The 19,263-nt window shown below is 46.2% G+C and overlaps 1 protein-coding gene across 1 annotated transcript in view; it reads left to right on the forward strand.

Annotated features, from left to right (window-relative positions):
• Parn (poly(A)-specific ribonuclease) overlaps window positions 1–19,263 on the forward strand; it is a 92,975-nt gene that overhangs the window by 54,249 nt on the left and 19,463 nt on the right. The window lies entirely within an intron of this gene.

The raw sequence follows: 19,263 nt of genomic DNA on the forward strand, positions 1-19,263 counted from the left end.
TTATAGGGCCTCATTTGCCTGCACCAGCCACAAGATGGCGCTGTCATGCCAGCCACCAGTGCACATCCCAAGTGACACCTGCCACCCAAAATGCTTACTCAGGCTCAGCTCACAGCTCCATACCCAGGACCCACTGAGGGTTGGGGTTAGAACCCAGTGGGCCCCTCCTGCAGCGTCAGCAGGCAGGCAGCACAGGGCTAGAGAAGCTGGTGCAGAGCCACCTTTACAGAGGATTACAGTGATCCTTCTCTCTGTGCTTTGAACAAAAGATCAGAAAACTGCTGCCCAAACTAACAACTTTACTTGTCTCTCTTTCCCATGACTTCCTGTAGCTGGGGTGGATTTTAATGAACCTCCTATGAATGGGGGAAGGGTCCCAGTTCATTGGTGACTACAGCAGCTTTCTATTGGGAGAAGGTTGGTAAACTGTGCCAGGGTAGTGCAGGTATGACTGGTAGAATGCTTTTGTCCCACCAGCCCAGCTCTGGGCTCCATCCCAGGAGTGTGTGTGTGTGTGTGTGTGTGTGTGTGTGTGTGTGTGTGTGTGTGTGTGGCGCGCACATGCATACACACACACACAAGCCTGCCATTGGATGAGGTAGGACTCATTAGTATGTTGGCTCATGCTGGAAAACTAGTTTGGGGCCTGGTTAAAAAAAAGGGGGGGTGGCTGGGAAGGTGGCTCAGGGGTAGAGTGCTTGCCTTGCATGCCTGAGGCCCTGGGTTTGATTCCTCAGCAGCACATAAGAAAAAAGCCGGAAGTGGTGCTGTGGCTCAAGTGGTAGAGCGCTAGCCTTGAGCTGAAGAGCTGAGGGACAGCGCCCAGACCCAGAGTTCAGGCCCCACAACCAGACCTTAAAAAAAAAAAAAAGGCACAATCAGCCCTCATGGTTCACAGATTGGGTACTTGTTCATTCACCTACTTGTTACAGTTCTGGTGACCTCAAAACCAGCACAGTGCTTTCACAGTCATAAGCAGACACGGGAGTGGGGGAGGGGGGCAGTCGAGGGTCCCAAGAGCTTGTGTTCTAGCTGCAGCAATCCTACATGGTGCTCTCTGCCTTCTGCCTAGTTCGCATACTGTAAACAAGCGGCCTTTTCCCAGTCTTCTCACTGCCATGTGCCATGTTTGTGAATTGTTATGCTGCTTATGGTAACACTGAGGCTAAATAGCCTCAGAGCCTGGTGTTTTTTGTTTTTGTTTTTGTTTTCTTAGGTCATGGGGCTTGAACTCTGGGCCTGGGCGCTGTCCCTCAGCTCTTCGGCTCAAGGCGAGTACTCTACCCCTTGAGCCACAGCGCCACTTCCGGTTTTCTGGTGGCTCATTGGAGATAAGAGTCTCATGGACTTTCCTGCCCAGGCTGGCTTTGAACTGCAATCCTCAGATCTCAGCCTTCTGAGTAGCTAGGATGACTGGTGTGAGCCACTGGTGTCTGGCTGCCTGGCGTTTGCAGTGAGTGGAAGGTGGCCTTAGAGAAAATATGTGAGGAGTTGGATAACCTTATGTTTTCCCCACACACAGTGGGCCGTGGGGTTCTGAGCAGTGTCCACAATGCCACGGCTTTGCTTTCTCTCCCAGGATGTTTGATGCGAAGCCTTTTAGGGAAAAGACATTCTGTTTGTGGCATGGGTTTGGGGGTTTTGTTTTGGTGGTACTGGGGATGCAACGCAGAGTTTGTATAAGCTAAGCAGGTGTTTTATCATACAGCCATCTCTTCTGTGTTCTATTTGTCTTCAAGGGAAAGGAAGGAATCGGGTCTGAAAAGCTGGGCTTCTAGCAGGGGGTGAGACCCCTAATGTGGGGTGATTAGGTAAATGGAGGCATAGGGTACTATTGAATCTGACTTCAACGACAGATGATGTCCTAGTTTCTTCTTTCGCTTGGTGCTTTCTTCTGTGAATGTACCGTCTTATGGTGGACTTCCACTTTCACCTCACAGTGTGGTGAGGTTTGACAAAATCAGGTAGAGAACTTCCTTTGCCAGCCTCTTGGTTTCTGCTACATTTTAGCTTTGCACCTGGGCCCTTTAGGAAGGAAGAACCTGGGATAGGAGAAGAGGAAAAGGCAGGGGGATTCGACAAGCACTTCAGAAAGCAGCGTGAGCAAACTGGGTTGAAACCAAAGCGAGGATCCTCGGCCTTAGGACACCATCTTTCTTTCACCTCTGTCCATGTGACACTGTGTGCCATCTTTTCCTGTGGAGCTTGAAGTTGAGGGACAGAGCTGCTTTTTGGTCTGGATTCGCTGACTGGCTGCCCCCGTTGTTGGCACGTGCGGCCCTGTGCATGGGTTATAGGAAAAGAAAGAGCCAGGAACACAGAGGACACACTGACCAGGAGTGACCTGTGCAACCACCCTCACCCACCCATCCAACTGGAAGCATCTTCTGCCATCCCAGGTGCCATCGTGCCTCAGAGCAATCTGGCGCCCTGCCTTGCCAGTGCTGGTGATGTGGCCGTTCCTGTAGTGAGTGCAGTGCTGGGAACTGGTGTGTCTTGAGTAGCTTCAAGCTGGCTTCCTGAGCTGTCCAGACACAAGCTTACCTGTCAGGTGGATGACTCATCTGTCTTGTATCTTAGTCATTGAATCCTCCTCTTATCTAGAGGTCACCTTAAGTGAGACTGGTATAAGATGCAACCTGGACATTTTTCTTATATCTCAGATTGAAATTCCATCACGAGATAACTTCAGACAAGCAGAGACAAGAAAATACTTCATTTAACACCCTTTTTTTTTTTTTGCTGGTCATGGGGCTTGAACTCTGGGCCTGGGTGCTATCCCTCAGCTCCACAGAACCACTTCTGGTTTTCTGGTGGTTTATTGGAGATAAGAGTCTCACAGATTTTTCCTGCCCAGGCTGGTTTTGAACCGCGATCCTCAGATCTCAGCCTCCTGAGTAGCTAGGATGACAGTGTGAGCCACTGGCGCCCGGCTTCCTCATGTTTTTTGTAATAATATTTTCTGTCACAGGCTATTTAAAAATTGGTCATCAGTTAAAGTCCTTGTTTTTCCTTAGCTCTCCTTTCTCCCCACTATGTACCACTCATGTTGGGCTGTAATGTTGAAAGGAGAGATTCATTTACATAATATCTGGTACTAGAAAAATTTAATGGCTCTGAATGAGGAAAGACACATTAAAAACCAGGCAGGCTGCGTGCTGGTGGCTCACGCCTGTAATCCTAGATACTCAGGAGGCTGAGATCTGAGTACTGTGGTTCGGAGTCAGCCCTGGCAGGAAAGGCCGTGAGACTTTTATCTCTAACTAACCACCAGAAAACCAGAAGTGGTGCTGTGGCTCAAAATGGTACAGCACTAGCCTTGAGTGAAAGAGCTCAGGAAAAGTACCCAGTCACTGAGTTCAAGCCCCATAACCAACAAAAACAAAACAACAAAATCATAGGTAGATCTAAGGAGGTACCAATAGCTCTGTCTTGTTTGTGTTACATAACAAATTACAGTTGTCATATTGTTTCTGAGATGTTGCACCTGAATACTATTTTGTGAAATTATGTCTAAGAGGAGGTAAAATATGTATTAGTAAAGAACTGGAAGTAAACTTAGAATTTCCTCTTCATTCTCATTAGATTGCTAGCTTTTCCCTCCTTGCTTGCAAGCATTTTGAAAAATGGTAAGTTGTAGTTTGATCTTTGTTGTCTTCTTATCATTATCATTATTATATTTTTTGTCAGTCATGGGGCTTGAACTAGGCCTGAGCACTGTCCTTCAGCTCTTCAGCTCAAGGCAAGCGCTCTACCACTTGAACCACAGCACCACATCCTGTTTTCTGGTGGTTTATTGGAGATAAGAGTCTCACAGACTTTCCTGCCAGGGCTGGCTTTGAACTTTGATCCTCAGCTCTCAGCCTCCTGAGTAGCTAGGATGACAGGCATGAGCCACTGGCGCCCAGCTGATCATTGTCTTCTTATCTTGATAAATGGAACCGTTTGAATGCTACAGCTTAGAAGCAGCAGTGAACAGCTGCTCCTAGGAGTAAAGATCTTCCTCACTCATGTCTGGACAGGAAAGTATACCTAGTAATAATCTTGATTATGTAAACCACCTGGATGGACCAATGGTGTGGTAACTTGGCCTCAAGCCTCAGTTCTTCTTCATCTTCCTTCTGGTAAGGAAAAACAAAACAAGACAGTTTATAACTGGGTAGCTGCCTTGGGAAAACAGCAGCTCAGGTGGTGCTTTAAGTGTTCACCGACTTTATACTTATGTGTTAGAAGTAACTACTCCTTTGTTCCAGGACTTCCTTGGAAGTCCCTCTGTCCTGTGTCACTCATGGGAAGTTTGCAGGAGGGCCATTTTCTCCTCACTGAAATGCCTCTCCACGCATGCCTCTCCTCCACCTGCGGAGGATGGGTGTCTCTGACAGTCGAGAGAAACACAGCCCTCAGTGGACTTCCACCAGTTTGCACCCAGGCCCCGACCCTGCCTCTGACATTACAGCTCTGTGTCAGCTAATGTGGTTTAGACAGGCCGTGGTGTTTGTTGAGTCTTGCCTGATGACTTAGTTTTTGTAAATATTCCAAGTGTGTTTGAAAGCGTACTTTCTAACTGGTAAGTCCAGTTAGAAGTCCAGTTGGTCAGACATAGGCTCCAATTTTCTATATATGCATTAATTATCATCATTAATTATCATTTGATCTAGAAGTTTGTAGTTGGGATCTATATTTTTAACTCCTACTGTGGTTGTGAAATTGTTGGGCTTTTTGCTTGTAATTCTATAGGTTTTTGTTTCATATAATTTAATGCTATTGTTCTAATTAGTGGGCTGTATTTTTTGTTTTGTTTTGTCTGATATAGCTTAATTATTGCAAGGTTTTCCTGTTTTGGTTAGTATTTTCCTGATACATCTTTTCCATTCTTTATGACCCACTTTTGGAGTTGCTTTTGATGTGTCATTTGTGACAAGCATATAGGTGCAAAGTTGCTTTTCTTCTATCAGAATGAGAATGCCTATCTTTTAAGTAGACTTGGAAAATTTATCTTTGCTGTTTATTATGTGTTTTTTTTTGTTTGTTTTGTTTTTGGTAAACATCCAAGCAGGGAGCAGTGTTGGAGTGGGATTTCTCTTGTAGACTTTTAAGTGTGGCCTGGTCTACAACTTGCCTTAAAATCGGCGCATTGGGCTGTGTCTAGCACTCCTGTTCCTCCTCTGCTTCCCTCCCCACCTGTACCCCAGCTCTGTTTGGTTCCTGATTGGGGTGCATAGAAGATCTGCAGCCAAAGTTCTTTCTGTGTTGGTGTTTGGGTTTTTCTTGTTTTTACTTGCAGGACTATTTTTACCTTAGACTTGGCTCCTTTATAATATTTAACAAATATTCACAGTGGAAAGCAAAAAAAACGTTTCTGTTGGCATGTTTTTCTTCCACGATCCTGTGTGTTTATTTACTGGTGTGTGACTCTGTGTGGGTCTTTATCCCACGTTACATATTTGCTAGACTGGTGGACTGGGTGGCGGGGTAGGGTGGGGTAGGGACCTGTGGCCTGCAGCATTTTTTGGACAGCCCTGGTTTTCTTCAGAGAATTCCAAGAGCCTGAATTGGGGGATGAGCTTGCTTTGCAGTGGCTTGAACTCCTGATCCTTTGAGTGTGGGAGTTGTGAGGAAGCCAAATTCCAGTCTTAGCCGTGGCTTAGGCCAATGTCTTCATTAATTGATGAGAGGGGGATTAACTGGACCGTGACTTGCTCTGTTGTCCATCAAGTATTCTTGTTCTATGTGTGAGAAAAAAGGGGAAGGTGAGGTTTGCCAAAGTGGACAAAGTATAGTTGTAGCAGTTCTTCCTAGAATTGAAAAGCACCGGAGGTGAAACTATGTCTAAGAACATAACCTAGAGCTTCTGAAGACTAAGCATTGTGGGGTCAGCAGAGGGGCCAGGTCCACGCTGGTGTTGCTGGTGGGGTTTCTTCTGGGTGGGGGCACACAGGGAGGGCCTACACAGTAGTGGTGATGACTTGCTTGAACTTACTATTGTGGAAAAAAAATAAAATGTACAGCCTCCTGTGTGTTCCCTTCCGACCACTCTAAATGCATAGCCTTTCTCTTTTTTCTTGGTAGTAATGGAATCTCAACTTGCTTGGTTCGCTTGCTTAGCAGGCACTCTACCACTTGTTTTGTACTTCCAGCTCAGCTTTTTGCTAGTTAATTGGGGATCATGTCTAGGCAACTTTCTGACAGGGCTAGCTTCAAACCATAGTCCTCCAGGTCTCAACCTTCTGAATAACTAGGATTACAGGCAGGAGCCACCAGCAGCCCATGTTGGTTTTGTTTTGAAGGGTATTCTAGAGCCATATTATGTTAACTGGTAAATATTTCAGTGGGTATCCTTAAAAAGATTCTTCTTTTTTAAAATTAAAGATCATGTACAGAGTAGATTCTTCTTTTTTCTTTTTTCTTTTTTTTTGTCGGTTGTGGGCCTGAACTCTGGGCCTGGGCACTGTCCCTCAGCTCTTCAGCTCAAGGTTAGCCCTCTACCACTTGAGCCACAATGCCACTTCCAGCTTTGATTCTTCTTTTAAACATCAGGGTACTACTGCTATTGCTCCCATCTGAGGAGGGGTGTGACATAGTGTAATCACTAAGTCTCAGCTAAATGAGTAATAGTTCTTAGTTCTTACCTCCAGTGCTGGAAGAGAAAACTCTTTGTCTTGTGATTGAACACAATGTCTTGTCTTTCTTTGGTTGGACTTAGGGCCTGAACTCAGGGTCTAGGTGTTGTCCTTGAGCTCTCCTTTGCTCAAAGCTAATGCTCTTCCACTTTGAGCCGCAGCTCCACTTCTGATTTTTGAGTGGTTGATTGGAGATAAGAGTCTCCCGGAGTCTTTTCTGCTCAGGCTGGCTTTGAACTGTGATTCTCAGATCTCAGCCTCCTGAGTAGCTAGGATTACAGGCATGAGCTACTGGCACCCAGCAAATAGTGTCTTTTTAACTTATGGCCTCCAGAAAACTGGGGGCAGGGGAAGGGGAGGAAATGAATTACTTTTAGAGCTCAAAGACTTTTCAGAATTGCATAGAGTCTAGTTTTTAGCTATGTTTATCTTTTAGACACACAGATTTCTACTTGAATCTGCTAAGCCGCCTCATAATTCAGTAGACAGAAGAGAGCCAACGATACTTTTGGCTCGTAGCTTTGGCTCTATTTTATCTCATATTTTTGTCCTGATTTCAGCTCGTCGATTCAAGCTTACATTGTGTGTGATATATTGTTTATTAGCCCTTCTGTCTGCCTAGTGTAGGAATTCATGTACTGCTTAATGCTTCCCAAGTATCTTTTTTTTTTTCTTTTTACTATGCTGAAGATCAAACCAAAAGCCTCACATATGCTGAGTTAGTGCTCTGCCAATGGAGCTACCCCCCCAGCCCATTTTATTTTTGTTTTAATTTTTTGTTTCTTAATGACTCTTCACACAGAATGTGTTTAAGGGTTTCTCAGCTTGTGTGGCGCTGGCTACTCTTCGCTGTCCTTCGTGGACAGCCAGTGGCCCTCATTTCTGACCAGGGATCAGAGGGCAGCCAGGCTGTGTCATCCTTGACCTTGGACTTATCTGTACCAACTCATGGAGATAAGCAGCTGATTGCCGTAGAGTTTCAGCTGGCAGTGAACAGTTCTAATTTTTAACTAAACGAAGACTAATGTTCAGCTTAAAGGCAGTACTTGCTAGATTGGAAGATAATGGAATTGGTCCTTCTGATCTGATTTGGGTGTTCACAGAACTCTTTAAAAGGGCAAATGATCCAGAAACTACCTTTATTAAGCAATCCCATGGTTGAGTGGCACTCAGAAATTTTGACATTGGTGAATTTCTCTCTCTCTCTCTCTCTGTGGTTCAGATCTTTTTTTTCTTTTCTTTTCTTTTTTTTCAGTCAGTCATGGAGCTTGAAATCAGGGTCTGGGCACTGTTCCTGATCTTTTGTGCTCAAGGCTAGCGTGCTCTACCACTTTGAATCACAGAGCCACTTCTCAGTTTAGGGGTGGTTACTTGGAGATGAGAGTCTCATGGACTTTTCTGCCTGGGCTGGCTTCAAATCACAATCCTCAGATCTCAGGCTCTTAAGTAGGTACAATTTCAGGCATATGAGCTACCAGTACCTGGCCTGGCTTAGAACAGCTTAGAAAGAAAAATGTGGTGCAGAAACCTTTTCTGTGTTTTTTTTTCTTCTTTTAATAGATGTCTGTTCTTTGTCTTGTCTCCTTCCTTGCTGGTGTAACACAATAGGAGAGTAAGCTTGACCACATGACTGAAGCTGTGTGTATGGTAAAGTCAAAACAGCATGTCATACAGAGAGTGGCCGAGTGGCCACCTTGTCTGGGTTTGTCCGTGAGGGGCAGGGTGGGATGAACTGGGCTTACAGCACAGTGGCCTGAGGTAGGCTTCAGAAAAGTAGTGATAGGTTAAGAAACCAAGTATAGCTAGTAGAGTTAAGAAATCAACTATATGTATGCCTGTAAGTTTCAGCACTAAAGATCCTGAGTTCAAGCTTAGTTTGGGCTACAGATCCTGTCAAAAAATAAAAATAAAAACAAAAAACCCAGAAAATAACCAACTTGAAGGTTTATATTTCATTGTCATCTTTCTTTTTTCTCTCTCTCTTTCTTCTTTCTTTCTCTTCTTTGTTTCTCTTTCTTTTTTCTCTTTCTCTCCTTCCTTCCTTCCTTTCTTTCTTTTTGTCAATCAAGAGGCTTGAACTCAGGGTCTGGGCACTGTTCCTGAGTTTTCTCACTCAAGGCTAGCACTCTACTTCTTTGAGCCACAGTTCCACTTCCAATTTTCTTGTGGTCAATTAGAGAAAAGAGTCTCATGGGCTTTCCTGCCTGGGCTGGCTTTAAACCACCATCCTCAGCTCTCAGCCTCCTGAGTAGCTAGGATTACAGGTGTGAATCACCAGCACCTGGCTGAAGTAATTTTTCTCTTTTGAGTATGATATTTATTTCTTCTTCTTCTTCCTCCTCCTCCTCCTCCTCCTCCTTCTCCTCCTTCTCTTCCTTCTTTCTCCTCCTTCTCCTTCTTTCCCCCCTCCTCCTTTTTTGATAGGATTAGAGCCAGGTGCTGGTGGCTCCTGTCTATAATCCTGGCTACTCAGGAGGCTGAGATCTGAGGATTGAGGTTCAAAGCCAACCTGGGCAGGAAAGTCCCTGAGACTCTTATCTCCAATAAACCACTAGAAAACTGGCAATGATGCTGTAGCTCAAGCTGTAGAGCACTTGTCTTGAGCTGAAGAGCACAGGGACAGCGCCCAAGCCCAGAGTTCAAGCCCCACTACCGACCAAAAAAAAAAAAAAAAGGTAGGCGCTCCCACTTATTAAATAGGTATTGTACTGTTGAACCATGCCTCTAGCTCCCTTTTGCACTATTTTTTTGTTAGTTTGCTTTTTTTTTTTTTTTTTTTTTTGGAGACATAGTCTTGCTTCTTTCCTGGGATGTGTACCACTTTGCTGCCAACAAGGAAAGGGCCTTCTCTGTCTGCTGTACCCATTTGGCCAGAAAAGAAAATCAGTCATTCATCCAGCTAATATTTATTAGATGTCTCTGTGGCAGGAGGCTGTGCTGAAACTGCCTCTCACCCCAGAGAGCCACTAGTTCAAGGGCAGGAGCCGGGGAGGAGAGGAGCAAGACATGGAATTTCTCCGCAGTCATATGTTTTATTTAAACTTGCCAATTTAAAAAAATTCTACTTTCTCTAATATGTCCATATTTGATCTTAGTACTAAAATGTTTTTAAATTGCCAGGTGAATTATTTAACATTTCCTCCCTAATCGGCAGTCAGCTCCCTGCCCTGGAAGCTCAGCCTTGCTTGTCAGTGGCTGGTAGCGGTGACGGAAGCAGAGAAGCACTGTGCTAGCTTCAGGGTGATGAAGACTAGGTGCCATGTCCAGCTGCGTCATGGAGCTGGTACGTGTGTGCGCGTTCAGGCTGCCTGATGTTGGGTGGGTGTTTTGAGGCAGTGGAGACTGGTTTTTCTTGTTACCCTACTCAGTGAATTTGTGCCCTCGAGTGCACAAGGGAGATGTACTGCTGCTTTTCCCACATGACTGTCAGTTCCCAGACTCCCCTTGGGTGTGTCTGCTGACTGTGAGTTGTGTCTTGAGCAATGCGGCCCTCACATGCAAGCTGTCATCCTCCGGTATGCGAGATCAGAGCCTGCACTGGTGATCGCTGCTGTCCAGGGTGGCATGTCACGTGGCCAGCCAAGGTGAACTCGGGCTGCGCCTCCACACGCCTCCCTACCGAGTGCCTGGCTCAGAAGGGAGAGCGGTTTCCAGAGAGGGGCGTGGCAGGCAGGCAGTCACCATGGCATGCTCACCCCGTGCCCTTCTCTCAGAGGATGATGATTAAAGCCTTTGAAATCCTCAGGTGGCCGGACTTCATTTACTTTTATTTATTCATTTTTGTTGGTTGTGAGGCTTGAACTCTGGACCTCAGCTCCTTAGCTCAAGGTGAGCTCTCTACCACTTGAGCCACAGCGCCACTTCCGGTTTTCTGGTGGTTTATTGGAGATAAGAGTCTCATGGACTTTTCTGCCCAGGCTGGCTTTGAACCATGATCCTCAGATCTCAGCCTTCTGAGTAGCTAGGATTACAGGCATGAGCCACCAGTGCCCAGCTTTTACTATTATTTTGTAAGTAATCCAAAGCTTTTTGAGAACACACAGGGTCTGCCTGTGTTCTTTCAGGGAACGGCAGTGAACCAATACCACACCCTAATTCAGTGATAGAACATCACCCAATTGTGTGAGTTTTGTGCCTTGATTGGATTTCTGGGGATGTGATCAGGAGATTGAGAGCATGCTTGTGGAGTGAGTTTCCAAGGGGAAGAGGCTGGCCATGAGTTAGGAGGTCTGGCTTAGCTCACTCCAGCAAGCTGCTTACCAGGGACTCCCACAGACATTGCATAGCTAAATGGTGACAAGTCTGCTAACCTGAGAGTTGCGGCTACTCTGCCTCCTCCCCTCTAAGCTCTTTCCTTGCCTTAGTTGATCATGTGGGGATGGAGTGGGGTACACAGGGCTCTGCCTACACTTCGACCTTTGCTCTCTCTTCTGTTGTCATTTTATGTATTGCCAAGTGGTAGAAGCCAGGCAGTTGATTCCTCTGGCAAGCCCTGTTAGTTGAAATCATCACTAAGTACCATCTGTAGCCATGTACCTCCTTGCTGCTAGTTGGACAGAACTGATGTGGATGTAGCTTTAGAAGCATGACAGTTCTTAGAAGCAGTTCTTTTCCTGTTGGGAATGGCCCTATCTGCCCAGCTAACGTGACATGGGACACAGGACACTCATTTGCAGTAAGCTCACAGGTAAAACACGATGTGTGGTGCCTTCTAGCCAGATTCCAGGGCAGTTGCTTCCAGAGAACTTGTGCAATCAAGCATAATACTGTGTAAAAGCAGAGAAAGTAAAATCATTCATGAAGCACGCTTCAAGACCAGACTACTTGTATTACAGGCTGCGGAACTGGAGGATTAGAATTCAAAGGATGGCAATGTTTTTCTAGGGAACAATGTAGCGAGTACTTTTAAATCTACAAGCACTGTACTGTCAGTCTGCTCTGTCGATACCTGGCTCTAAGAAGTCATTTTTCAGTTTCCCAATTTCTATTGAGATCTTTTTGTTGGGGGAGAGGGGCTCTGTGGTTAAACCCAGTGACTTTTGTACAATAGCCAAGCGCTACCACTAATAGTATTAGGTATTTTGACATTACGCATAACCTTTGGGTCATTGGGAACTTTATTTATTTATTTTTTTGTGTGTGGGGGGGGTCTGGTCGTGGGGCCTGAACTCTGGGCCTGGGCACTGTCCCTCAGCTCTTCAGCTCAAGGCTAGCACTCTACCACTTGAGCCACAGCGCCACTTTCCGGCTTTTTTCTTTTTTGCTTATGTGGTGCTGAGGAATCAAACCCAGGGCCTCAGGCATGCAAGGCAAGCACTCTACCACTGAGCCAACTTCCCAGCCCCTCATTGGGAACTTTATGATGCATTGTTCTAAAGCATTCAAAACCACTGAAATATACCAATATCATGCTTGCCATTGTATTCATCATTTTTTACACATATTATCTAGCCAATTGATTATTGCATTGCACATCTAAATAGACAAATATATATATATATTACTTTCTCCTTATGCTATGGAAAACAAAACAAATGATTAGAATAATTTAGAGATAAGTGTGAGATGGAAAGGCTGGACAGTGCCAGTATTGCATGTGTGCTTGTATGAGTGTACGTGCCACATATGTGTGCTCGTTGGTATGTGTGCGTGTGTGCGTTTGGGTTGCTAGGAGAGCCTGGGGCCCCGGCGTCGGAAGACTCACTCCCCCACTGAGCCACGCCGCCCGCCTCCAGTGTCACTTTAAAAACCAATCTTATTCTGTTGGCAGAGAATTTCACAGATTCTTCTAGTATTGGAGATTATTACTTCTCTGGGTTTGGGGACTTGCTAACCACTCAAAGCCCTTGCCACAGGGCAAAGCTTGTTCTTGCTGACTCTCATTCTCTCTATTCCTCTCTCCTTTCCTTCCTTCCTTCTCCTGCTCTCTAGGTACTGATGTGTTGGTTCATCTCATTTTGGCAGTTTAGTGTCCCCCAGAGCAGAGCAGGGTAACTATTTGATGAGGAAGAAAATGAGGTGGAATAATCTTCAAAAATTATGTCATAGACTGCGAAGTGATTTGGGAAAAAAAAAGAGAAAAAAAGTAAACCAAGTGTAGAATCATATGAAGTGCTAAGACAGAATGGGGCTTTTAAATCATAGAGGTACACACCTGTAGTCCCAGCTACTCAAGCGATAGGAAAGTTCCTTGAGCCCATGGGTAGGAAAGTTTCATGAGTCCACAAGTTTGAGGCCAACCTAGGCAACCTTGTGAGACTGTGTCTCCAAAAATTAATAGAAATACCTGTATCTGTTTAGGGGTTTTATGTGTGCCTCCAGCAAAGCAGGTGATGGGGCTCAGCCAGTCATCAGAGCAGGGAAAGGGGTATGGAAAGCCAGCAGTGCCTCCCGCTTTGCTTTCTGGAGAAGTGGGACTGCGGGGGATGGGGAGGGGGCATCTTCTCTAACTCAGATCATGGCAGTAACCACACGTGTCTCTCGCTATCCTCAGGCCACCTGTGGTCTGAAGAAATGTCCTTCCTGTCCTACCAGGAAGCCCAGGACTCCTCAGCAGCTGGACAAGCATTGAAGGAGGCGTGCTGCCATTGCCCAAGACTTCTTTTTTTGGAGGAGGGGGTCGGGGGGAGGGAAGGACCACCGTGCTAGGTATCCTAGAGACACTGGTAGAATGGGGACTCCTGCGGTAGTATGGGGTGTTTGTGCATGTGGAGTTGGATTGCAGGGGTAGGGAGTGGGGAAGAGGGAAAAGGCGAGGACAGACAGAGGGCTCTTGTTCCTAATGGGGCAACCTGGGACACGCCCCGCCCCCTCTGTGGGGACCCCTGCAGTAGTTGACAAAGGCCTCACCTGGTGAAGGGATAGGTGGCTCCATTGGCAGTCCCTAGGGAGTTTCTGTGACTGCTCTGGGTGCTGACACTTTACCGCCCAGGTGAGCCAGCTCAGCCCTGCCTGGCTGATAAGGACTTGTCATTTCCACCCCCCACCCCCCACCCTATACTGCTCAGCCAGGATTTTTGCCCAGGGTGGTGCGAAATGGGAATAAAATGATGCTGACATTTTCCACCACCAGGTTGCTAATCACTGCAGAGGATTGAACACTTCCTAAGCGGCCTACCAAGTTGCAAGGTTCAGCACTCCCCTAAGTGCTGTGGGTGTGTGGCATGCTTCGGCCTCTTATGTTGTGCATGCATGTGGTGCGCTTCTCCCTCGTGTGCTGTGTGTGCATGTAGCATGCTGCTACCTCGTGTCTGCACCTGCGTGGAAGCCGAAGCATCCTCCGCAGGAATGAAAGGACTACACTTCAATCTGCCACCTACAGCCAGCAGTTCAGCTGCACACAGCTCCGATGGGGTCGTGTCCTGAAAGTTCTTTTGTTGATTAACCTTTCAGAACACAAAGCACATTGTCACATAGAAAGGCAGCTTTGAATGGTGGGTATCAGCGAGAGAGCTTCGGGTTGGGCGGTAGTGGGTCAAGAACGCAATGCTGTTTGATACCAGTACAAAAGGAGGGAGAGGCAGGGGACATCGGGGCGGCTTCCTGTCCTGAGGAAGCCTGTGTTTGGTGATACTGGGCAATCTGAGACCTGTTGCATGCCAGTGGTGCAGGGAAGATGGTTTGGGGGAAGTGGGTCCAGCAATAGCCATGGACTTGCTGTGGCTACAAGTAGCGGCTGCTTGCTCAGCCTGTCAGAGACTCCCAGTGTGACACTCATGCTACGCTGTCTCATCAGGTGGGATCAGAGAGAGAAGAGGATGTACTAAGACTATACTATAGGGCACCATGTTAGGATTTGAGATGATACAGAGCCTGTCCATGGCGCCTCTCACCATGATAGTTGTCTGTGTGCACACCTTTGTGTTATGTGCCCTCAGAGATCGCTATAACAAGTATGACTAACATGAGCGGGGCGGTCTTCCCCGGGGTGGGATTTATTCAGTGTTCTTGACATTTCACATGGTCTGGCTGAGCTTTGATTTTTTACCCCGAGTTATTCTTGTGTAGTTGAGACATCAGTCTCAATTTTCTTGCATGCAGTGTGAAGAATGTTGTAAATTGCTCAGGTCTTTCAGCTGTCTGTCAACTCCCGCAAGACTGTGAAGTGTGGAATTGCTTCCTAACTCCTGTTTTAAGTTAGGGGTTTTGTCTCAGAAAATGAAGGTTGGTTTTTGGTAATTTTTTTTTTGGAAGAAGTAATTGTTTTAAACTTTTTTCCTGAGCTCCATCTGTTCCTGCTTGCCTCCATCTTAAATTTCCTTCTGTTCTACATGTCACCAGTCCACCTTGTAAGGAGGTGTGTCGGCAGGTGGGATGCCTTTTGTGCTTGGTGTGGGGTTTTAGGGCAGTCAGCTACTGCTTTGAGGGTTCATTAAAGTTGTCCATAACTAGGGGTGGTGGTTATATACCTGTAATCCCAGCATATGGGAGGCTGAAGCAGGAGGATTGGGAATTTGAGGCTAGCTTGGCTACAAAGTAAGATTCTTCCTCAAGAAAACCCAACCAAGAGGGGAAAGGGTGGATGCATGCAGGAAGGAATAGTGAACACACACAGTCACAGTGTTCAATGTGTGTTTGTGAAAATGGAACTAGGAAACTTGCTGAGACGGATGGGTATACGGCCGGTGGGAGGGCACCTGAGCGCTCAGTGTGAGCTGCTCTTTGCTCTCCCTTCTCCACCAGCCCTTTTGTCCTTCCTCGGGGTTCACACTCCTTTCTGCCAGCTATTCCCAAGCTAGTTTCTTGTCTACCCCACATCTCTCTACTGGCTGTCTTTCAGTCCCTCCCTGTCCCTCACCTTCCGCCCTCCCTGCTCCTGAATGTCCAGCTCCCTGTCCCCAGCCCCTGGATGGGACCAGCTTGGGACTCAAGGACTGTTGCTCCTTCTGTCTTTCTGTACCCCTGCCTTTGCATCCTGACTCATACCCGCCTTCATATCCTTATTTACTGCTTGGCTTCTGCTACTCCCCAGAACCTACTGGGCCTTCCAAGTCTTCCACCACACTGGCCACAGCGCCCCCTACCGTCGCTCAGCCTCTGCTCCGTGTCCTTCCCAGAGATAGCTCCCTTCATGGTCCTGCCTGGGGCTGACTCAGTTCTCTTCAGTATTTTCCACACCACCTTTTCTCCCAACCCTTAGGCTCACCAGAGCCTAAGCGTCTTTGTTAAGGGTACCATTCCTGTGTGTTTGGCTTGATCAGGTGTCTCTGGAGACTGCAGGTACACACGGTCTGTCTCCCCAGTAAGTCCAGGTCTGTGTCTAGTTCACACTGTATGTTTGTTCATGGCTGAGTACGTGACTAAATGAACAAGTAAGAATTATGTGTATTTGTATAGCAGTTGACACGCTGCCTATCTTCCCAGTGGTTGATATTATCACTCATCTTCATTTTTGTCCAATGCAATATTCCCAAAGTGATAATCTTGTGCTCATTTGCTTGGGCCTGAGGTCGAGTGCCTCTGTGTGTGTTTATTGGCCTTTTGTGCTTCTGTGAGATGATAATGTGTTATCCTCACTCCCTTTTCCCATTTCCATTGTCATCTGACTGATGTCGGCATTTCATGTATTTCTGGGCTGGTTTCTGCCAAGTGTCCTATTAATGTCTTCACTTCACCCAGTGTTTCCTCTCTCTCTTTTAAGAATCCTCTGATGGAGTGGAGTTTTAATATTAATGCAGCCAAGCCTCCTGATCTTTTCTTTTATGCCTCTTCATAAATTTTTCCTATGTCAAGCTCAGAAAGATCTTCACTTATGTTTTCTTTTCAAGTTTTCAAAGTTCGCTTTTGACATCATTTAAGTTCTCCATCCATCTAGACTGGATTTTTTGGCCTGGCATGACTATGAATCTACCTTCATTATATTTCTATAGATAAACAATTTTTCCAGCTCTTCAATTTTTCTAGACTGTTTTATCAAATATCAAAGTCTCACGGATGCAGAATTTTATTTCTAGGCCCTTAATTCTCTTCCATTGACCAGGTTGTTTACTTGGATACCATAACTACCTGTCTTAATTATGACAGCATGAAAATAAATTTCCTTTGGAAGTGTCTGGTGGCTCATACCTATAATCTTTGCTATTCAAGAGGCAAAAGCAGAGATAGACTACTTATGGTCCAAGGCTAGCTTAGAAAGAAGCATGAGACTATCTGGAAAAAAAACAAAACAAACCTAAAAGCAAACAGTAGTATGGATCAAGTGGACAAGCACAAAGCCTTGAATCAATACCCAGAATTACCAAAAGGAAAAGAAGGCGGTGAAAAAAAAGAAAAAGAAAATGAGCTATTGTTGGCTCTTTTATTCTCCCATTTAAATTTTAGAATCTATCCTTCAGGCCCATGGAAAACTTAAGGTATATATCCCATTTGCTAAAATGACATCCCCATCATACTTCCATCACCCCCTAAGCTCCACATCCCATTGGAGTCACTGTCTGCCTCACCACCCATAACCCAGCCCAGTTCCTTCTAACTGCTGCTCTTTTCTGAGCTGTTGAGACTTTCAGATGGCTTATATGTCATATGTTAAATCTTTTTCTCCATCAACAACTAGTCTGTCTACTTAGACTTTGCTTGACGTGAAAGGAAAGCCCTTTTTCTTAGGAGGCAGTGGTAAGGCTGAAAGAGTCTGCCTTATACCTTTTTTCTTTTTCTTTTGTCGGTCGTGGGGCTTGAACTCTGGGCCTGGGTGCTGTCCCTTAGCTCTTCAGCTCAAGGCTAGCACTCTGCCAGTTAAGCCACAGCGCCATTTCCAGTTTTCTGGTGGTTTATTGGAGATAAGAGTCTCACAGAGTTCCTGCCTGGACTGGCTTTGAACCATGATCCTCATATCTCAGCCTCTTGAGTAGCTAGGATTATAGGCATGAGCCACCAGTGCCTGGGTGCCTTAAACTTATAATCCTTTTGCCTTAGCTACCCATGTGTTGGAATTACATGTATAAACTATCATGCCTGGCTGGAAAATATCTCAATTTTTAAAAAATGTAAACATAGCCAGGTACTAGTGGCTCAGGCCTGTCTGTAATCCTAGCTACTCAGGAGGCTGAGACATCAGGATCGTGGTTCCTTGTTAGGCCAGGCAGAAAAGTCTGTGAGATTATCTCCAATTAACTATTCAGAAAAAGCTGGAAGTTGTGCTGTGGCTAAAGTGGTAGAGTACAAGCCTTGAACACAAAAGAGGCTCCAGGACAGCGCTTAGGCTCTGAGTTCAAGCCCCAGAACCAGCAAAAAAAAAAAAAAAAGTAAACATTTTTAGTTATTCTTTAAAACTCTTAATATAGAAATGACTTTATGAGACACTTGTCAACCTTAAACAAAATACCTCTAAGTACACCATTTTTTGTCTGGATAGCGGTGTCTATATATTGCTCACGTGTTGGTTCCGTACCAGCTTGGCTGCTTAGTCTACATGGCCTCAGCCAGCTGTTGAGTTTGCTGGATGCTCAATGTCTATGTGGTCACTGAGACGTACCTTCCCTGGGGATTTGTAGAGATTGATTGCTCTGATCTGTGTGTGTCAGGAGCCGATGAAGCTGTGAACAGGTCAAGTTGTTCTGGCTTAGCTGCTTTGCTTGCCTGTAGGGAAATGGGGTAGATTCTCTATGCACTTGCTTCCCCTAGTGGCTTTGACACCACGTGTTGGGACCAAAAGATGGCCTTGAATCCTTGCTCTGACAAATTTAGAAAGGGTTTAATGTTACCACGCAGCCTGCTCCGCGCTGCCCTGCCCCTCGCAGGCAGGCTGGACGTGCTGGAGGACGCAGTTGGCAGCCAGTTCATTCTGCTGATGCAGCCCTCGGAGGCGTGGCTGGCAGCCAGAGCTTGGCCTTCTAGAATGAAGGTCCAGAGCTGCAAAGCCGTGGGACATGAAGGACGTGAGGCAAGGCTGGCCATGCGAAGGCCAGCAAAGTGGATTATTACTCATTTCCCTTCTTAAGTGAGCCTGATTTCCAAATGAATTCCCTGTTCACATTAGCCACTTGTTTGGGCACATGTCCATGGGACAGAGAACATGGTGACTGGAAACTGTCGTCGGATGCCATTAAACACACACGCACGCATGCACGCACATGTACTACACACACCCCTTGGCTCTCTATCCCTCTCATCACCTTTGCTCTTCTGGGGGATATTGACCTGAGCCTCCTCTTTTACTTGGTAATCCAGATTCAATTCCAGAGAGGCTTGCTGCCAATGCCATCCTTTTGGGCAGGCTTCAGGAAAAAACAAAACCTTCTAGATCAAAGGCTGGCATTTAAGAGGAAGTTCCAGGAGACACTCACATGGCAGCCGCTGGCACAGACGGTCATTACATCGCTAGGACCTGCGGGTCTCTCCACAGATCACATGTCGATGGATTTTCGCCAGAGCCCTCACCATCTCCTCCTCGTGAGTGGCACGTACCGAGTGTGCGTGCTCATGGTGTCTGATTCCTGCTCTGATCTCTTCAGGAGACTTTGGATAAGAGGAAAATTTGCAAAAACCCTCAGCTTTTTTTTGCCTTTTTTTGAGGGGTCCAGTTTTTGAAACCGTCTCTCCCAGTACCTGCCAAGATGTGTGGGCCGAGAGTGGCCTCAGACTCATGATCCTCCTGTCTCGGTCTTTGGAGGACTAGCTCATTTCCTTTTCACCTTTATCTGTACAG

The sequence above is a fragment of the Dipodomys spectabilis genome, unplaced genomic scaffold (genome assembly GCF_019054845.1).
Source record: "Dipodomys spectabilis isolate Male_0828 unplaced genomic scaffold, ASM1905484v1 ptg000231l, whole genome shotgun sequence".
NCBI classification, from domain to species: domain Eukaryota; kingdom Metazoa; phylum Chordata; class Mammalia; order Rodentia; family Heteromyidae; genus Dipodomys; species Dipodomys spectabilis.